The following is a 6,945-nucleotide window of genomic DNA, read 5'->3' as shown; positions in this document are numbered from 1 at the left end:
AGAATTCAAGCACTATGTTGAATAGAGTGGGGAAAGTGGAGAACCTTGTGTTATTATTGACTTTAGTGGAATTGCTTTGAATTTTTCTGCTGAAGTTGATGTTGGCTATGGGCTTACTGTAAAATTCTTCATTATGTTAAGGTTGCCTCTTTCATCCCTAAGCTTTCCAGGATTTTACTTTTTTAATAAATATTTTTTCTCAGCCCAATCATAGTTTCCCCTCCCTCTCTCCTCTCTTCCCAGTCCCCCTCCCCAGCCTGTCCCCTTCCCCCTCACTTCCACTCCTTCTCCTTTCTCTTCAGAAAAGTGTAGACCTCCCATATATATTAGCCAGCCATGACATATCAAGTTGCAGTAAGACAAGTCACCTCCTCTCCTATTAAGGTTGTATTAGGCAACCCAGTAGGAGGGAAGGGTCCCAAAAACCAGAGTCAGAGACAGCCCCTGCTTCCTCTGTTAGGAGTCACACAAGAAGACCAAGCAACACAACTGGAACATATGTGAACAAGGCCTAGGTCAGTCCCGTGCAAGTTCTCTGGTTGTTGGTTCAGTCTCTGTGAGCCCCTAAGAGCCCAGGTTTGTTGAATCCGTGGGGTTTTTGTGGTGTACGTGGCCCCTCTGGCTCTCATAATCCTTCCTCCCCATCTTCCACAGGATTCCCCAGGTCTTCCTAGTGTTTGGCTGTGTGTCTGTATCTGTATGAAGCCTGCAAATCTGGGCTAGGGAATGACCTATGGGTATAGTGGAATATCATTAGGTTTCATTTCATTAACTTTTTCCTTCTTTTGCCAGTCATGTTTGGTTCTATTGTGGTGGTATTGGGTTCCCCAAAATATTGTGCACCCTAATAAACTTATCTGGGGTCAGAGAACACAACAGCCACTAGATACAGAGGCTAGAATATGGTGGCATACATGCCTTTAATCCTAGTATTCCAGAGGCAGAAATCCATCTGGATCTCTGTGAGTTCAAGGCCACATTGGAAACAGCCAGGCATAGTGACGCATGCCTTTAATCCCAGAAAGTGAGCCTTTAATCCCAGGAAGTGAGGGCAGAAAGCAGAAAGGTATATAAGGCGTGAAAACCAGGAACTAGCTGGTTAAGTATTCAGGCTTTCGAGAAGCAGTTCTGCTGAGATTCATTCTGGATGAGGACTCAGAGGCTTCCAGTCTGAGGAAACAGGATCAGCTGAGGAACTGGCGAGGTGAGGTAGCTATGGCTTGTTCTGCTTCCCTGATCTTTCAGCATCCACCCCAATACCTGGCTCCAGGTTTTGTTTTTTTTTATTAATAAGACCTTTAAGATTCATGCCAGGCGGTGGTGTCGCATACCTGTAATCCCAGCACTTGGGAGGCAGAGGCAGGTGGATCTCTGTGAGTTCGAGGCCAGCCTGGACAGGCTCCAAAGCTACAGAGAAACCCTGTCTCGAAAAACCAAAAAAAAAAAAAAAAAATTCATGCTACTTTCTCTCCTAGGTCTCTGGGTTGTCCAGCCTCTAGGTTGTGGCCCTCTATCCTGTGTCAGGGGTGGGATGCCTCTCATAGTATGGGTCTCAAGCTGGACCAGTCAAATTATGTTGGTCACACCCATAATTTCTGCTCTTTCTTTGTCCCATCATGCCTTGTAGGTCAAAGGTTATGTGGCTGGGTTGGTGTCCCAGTCACTCCAATGGAAGTCTTGCCTGGTTATGGGAGATGGCCAATTCAGGCTCCATATCCCCAATGCTAGGAGTCTTAGCTAGCATTCATAGATTCCTGGGAGTTTCCATTCCACTAGGTTTCCGGCTCATCCTAGAGGTGCCCTGACTCCAGTTGTCTATTCCAGTATTCTCTTCCTCCATCCTCCTCACCTTATCCTTCCTGTTCCCATGCCTATCCCCCAATCCAGACCTCTTCCCCATCCACCTGTGATGTCTGTTCAATTTCCACTTCACAGTGAGATTCATGTGTCCCTGCCTTGAGCCTTCTTTGTTACATAGCTTCTTTGGGTCTGTGGATGGTAGCACAGTTATCCCTTAATTTATGGCTAATATCCACCTATAAGTGAGTACATACCATGTTCGCCTTTCTGGCTCTGGGTTACCTCACTCAGCATCAGCTTTTCTAATTCCATTGATTTGCTGGAAAATTTCATGATGTTACTGTTTTTAATAGATGAGTAATACTCCATTGTGTAAATGGACCACATTTTCTTTCTTCATTCACAGTTGATGGATGTCCAGATTGTTTCCAGTTTCTAGCTATAACAAATAAAGCTGCTATGAGCATAGTTGAGCAAGTGTCTTTGTGGTATGGTAGAGCATCCTTTGGGTATATGTCTAGAACTGGTATAGCTGGGTCTTGAGGTATGTCAATTCCCAATTTTCTGAGAAACTAGCATATTGATTTCTACAGTGGCTGTACCAGTTTGAATTCCCAGCAGCAATGGAGGAGTGTTCACCTTGCTGCACATCCTCTCCAGTATAATTGTCACTTATGTTATTGATCTTAGCCACTCTGGTAGGTTTAAGATAGAATCTCAGAGTTGTTCAGATTTGTGTTTTCCTGTGGGCTAAATATGTTGAACATTTCTTCAAGTGTTTCTCAGTCATTTGAGATTCCTCTATTGACAGTTTGTTGCTAGAGTTTTCCTGCCTGGCCCACAGTCAGGACAAATCTCTCTCACCCGCCAGTCCCAAGCCGCTTAAACCCGATCAAATAAACACAGAGACTTATATTGGTTACAAACTGTATGGCCGTGGCAGGCTTCTTGCTAACTGTTCTTACAGCTTAAATTAATCCATTTCTATTAATCTATACCTTGCCACGTGGCTTGTGGCTTACCGGTACTTTACATCTTCCTTGTCCTGATGGCGGCTGGCAGTGTCTCTCCCACTCAGCCTTCCACTTCCCAGCTCTAGTCTCCTCCTTGTCCCGCCTATACTTCCTGCCTGGCCACGGGCCAATCAGTGATTTATTTATTGACCAATCAGCAACACATTTGACATACAGACCATCCCACAGCAACAGTTCTCTGTTTAGATCTGTATCCCTTTTTTGTTTTTGTTTTTGTTTTTGTTTTTTGAGACTGATATCTCTGTGTAGCTTTGCGCCTTTCCTGGAACTCGCTTTGTAGACCAGGCTAGCCTCACAGAGATCCGCCTGGCTCTGCCTCCCGAGTGCTGGGATTAAAGGTGTGCGCCACCACTGCCCTCCTGTATTCCATTTTTTAATTGGATTATTTTGTTTGTTGATGTGTAGGTTCTTGAGTTCTTTATATATTTTGGAGATCAACTCTCTGTTAGATGTGGGGTTGATGAAGATCTTTTCCTACTCTGAAGTCTGTCATTTTCTTCCTTTCTTTCTTTCTTTCTTTCTTTCTTTCTTTCTTTCTTTCTTTCTTTCTTTCTTTCTTCCTTCCTTCCTTCCTTCCTTCCTTCCTTCCTTCCTTCCTTCCTTTCTTTCTTCTTTTTCGGTTTTTGAAACAGGATTTCCAGCTCTAGCTGGCCTGGAAATCACAATGTAGACCAGGCTGGCCTGGCACTCACAGAGATCTGCCTCCCAAGTGCTGAGATTAAAGGTGTGTACCATCATGTCCAGGATCTTCAGGACTTTTATAATGAAGGGCATTGGATTTTGTCAAAGTCATTTCTGAATCTAATGAGATATAGTTTTATTCTCTCAGTTTGTTTATATGGTGAACTACATTTATTGATTTTTATATATTGCCCTATCCCTAAGATGAAGTCAGCTTGATCATGTTGTATGATCTTTTTGATGTGTTCCTGGATTTGGTTTGCCAGTATTTTATTGAGTATTTTTGCATCTATGTTCATAAGGGAAATTGGTCTGTAATTCTCTTTCTTGATTGGGTCTTTATGTAGTGTGGGCATCATGGTAACTGTGGCCTTATAAAATAAACTGGGGAAGGTTTCTTCTCTTTCTATTTTATAGAATAATTTGAGGAATATTAGTGTTAATGCTTCTTTGAAACTCTGGTAGAATTCCCCCACTAAAACCACTGGCCCTGGGTGGGTTTTTGTTTGCTTGCTTTTGGGTTAGGAGACTTTTAATGATTGCTTCCATTAAGAGGGATTAATGTCTGTTTAAATCATTTGTATGATCTTGATTTAACTTTGATAAGTGGTACTTATTAAGAAAATTATTTATTTTAGGTTTCCAATTTGGCAGAGTACAGGTTTTTAAAATATGTCCTTATGATTCTCAGACCTTCTTCATGTCTGTGGTCATGTCCTCCTTTTCATTTCTGATTTTGTTAATTTGGATATGTTTTATGCCTCTTAGTTAATCTGAATAAAGGTTTATCAATCTTAATGATTTTTTTTTCAAAGAACCAAGTCTTTCTTTCATTGATTCTTCATACTATTTTCTTGGCTTCTATTTTATTGATTTCAACTCTCAGTTTTATTGTTTCCTGCCCTCTACTCCTCTACAGTTAGCTTGTTTCTTTTTGTTCTAGAACTTTCAAGTATGCTGTTAAGTTGCTAATGGGAGATCTCTCTAGATTTTTTTATGCAGGCACTCAGTACTACAAGCTTTCCTCTTAGGACCACTTTTCATTGTGTCACATAAGTTTGGGTATATTGTGTATTCATTTTCATTCATTTCTACAAAATCTTAAATTTCTTTCTTTTTTCCTGTCTTTACCCATTTTTCGTTTAGCAGAGAGTTGGTCAGTTTCCATGAGTTTGTAAGCTTTCTGTTGTTTCTCTTATTGTTGGTATCCATCTTTAATCTGTGGTGATCTCACAGGATGCAGAGAGTTATTTCAGTTTTCCTATATCTGTTGAGATTTGCTTTGTATCAGAGCATGTGGTCAATATTGGACAAAGTTCCATGAGGTACCGAGAAGATGGTATATTCTTTGTGTTTGGGTGAAATGTTCTGTAAATAGCTGTTAGGTCCATTTGGTTTATAATATCTGTTAGCTCCAGTATTTCTGTTTAGTTTTTGTCTGATGACCAGTCAGTTGGTGAGAGTGAGATATTGAAGTCTCCCACTATCAATCTACCTGGGTCACTATGTGATTTAAGCTGTAGTAGTGTTTCTTTTACAAACATGGGTACCCTTATGTTTGGGGCATAGATGCTAAAAATTGAAATGTTTTCTTAGTGGATTGTTCCTTTGATGTGTATGTAGTGTCTTTCCCCATCTCTTTGGATTTGTTTTGGTTTGAAGTCTATAATGTTAGATATTAAAATGACTATGACAACTTGCTTTGAGGAGAAAAGGTGCACCAGAAAATGGAGCTAAATTCTGTGTTCAAGGAGATAAACAGATTAAGAAATGGAATAAAGAGAGGGTGGCTTCAGGGCAAGATCCTACCCAGATACGCTTCCAACTTGTGAAAATGAACTAAAGAAAGGCATAGAACTTGGTGTGGTGGGGCACACTTTTAGTCCCAGCACTACAAAGGCAGAGGCTGGAAGATATCTGAGTTTGAGGCCAGTCTGGTCTACAGAGAAAGTTTCAGGACAGCCAAGCTTAGGTAGTGAAGGTCAGAAAGCTGGTGAAGATGTGATTGAATGAGGAGGCCATGTTCCAGCCCCAGTAAGCAGCAGAACTTGGCAGTTTGGCCACATGACTCTGGTTTTAAAGTTAAGAAAAGGAGCAGGTGATGGAATTTGACTCCATGACCCAAGAAAGCTGCTGAAGCCAGGCATGTGTCTGGGGTGTTCCTGAATGGAGGCCTAGAAGAGAGGCTATTTCACGAAACTGTAAAGTTGAAGCCTAGATTGCTTTGGAAAACTCAAGATGCCAGAGTCATGGGATACCTGCCAAGGGGAGCTGCTAACAGGAAGTAGAACAAGCCTAAAAGAAAGAAGTATGTTGCAGTCAACAAAGCTGAACAGAGCTGGAGATCTGAAGAGTGTTTTGTCATCAGACATGGGGATGAAGAGTTTGGAGTTTGCCTAGCTGGTTTTCAGTCTGGCTTTGGTTCAGTTATTTTCTTGCTAGGCTCCCTTTCCTATGGTTTAGAATGGTAATATATACCCTGTGCCATTATATGTTGGAAGTATGTGATCTGCTTTTTTTTTTTCCTTACAGGTGATTACAGTTAAGAGATTGCATGAGTCTCAGGAGAGACTTTGATCTTTGGACTTCAAAACATTGTTGAGACTCTGATAGACTATGGGGTCTTTTGAAGTTGCAGTAAATGAATTTTGTGTTATGATATTGTTACAAGCTTTGGGGGGGACAAGGAGTGGAATGTGGTAGTTTGAATGTAATTGGCCCCCCATAGCCCAAAGAGAGTGACATTATTAGGAGGTAGAGTATTGTTGATGTAGGTGTGCCCTTGTTGGAGGAAGTGTGTGATTGTAGGGGCAGGCTTTCAGGTCTCCTTTACTGGAGCTTTGCTCAGTGTCATTCAATTTCCTGTTGCCAAAAAGATGTAGGATTCTCAGTTACTATTCCAGCACCACATCTGCCTGCATGCCACCAGGCTCCCCACCATGATGATAATGAACTGAAATTCTGAAAGTGTGAGCAAACCACCCCAATTAAATGTATTACTTTATAAGAGTTGCCATGAACCTGGTGTCTCCTCACAGCAAAAGAAAACCTAACGAAGACAATTACCTTTAAGCAATAACAAAAATGATCCAGAACATGAGCATGTGTAGGACACAATGAATTTGTATCATAGTAAACTTGCCAATTGATGAACTAAGTATTCGTTTCAATTATAATTAATCTCAGCTATATGAAAAGTAAAATCCCAAATAGCACTGCATTGAAAAACATAGTTTATTCTCCATCACAGAAGACAACAAATACATGGTTGAGAGCTGGTGGGGTGAATCAATGGTCATCAGGCCCAAGTCCTTCCATGGTTCTGTTTTTCTACTTCAATTAGTAGCTTCCATCTTCAGCATTATCCATGGATAAAGTAGCTCTGGGATCTCCAGGCGTCACACCAACACTGCAGTTCCACAGATAACTT

Source organism: Peromyscus californicus, unplaced genomic scaffold (genome assembly GCF_007827085.1).
Source record: "Peromyscus californicus insignis strain IS unplaced genomic scaffold, ASM782708v3 Scaffold_16__1_contigs__length_79575227, whole genome shotgun sequence".
Classification (NCBI taxonomy): Eukaryota; Metazoa; Chordata; class Mammalia; order Rodentia; family Cricetidae; genus Peromyscus; species Peromyscus californicus.
Note: the sequence above shows the minus strand (reverse complement) of the source record.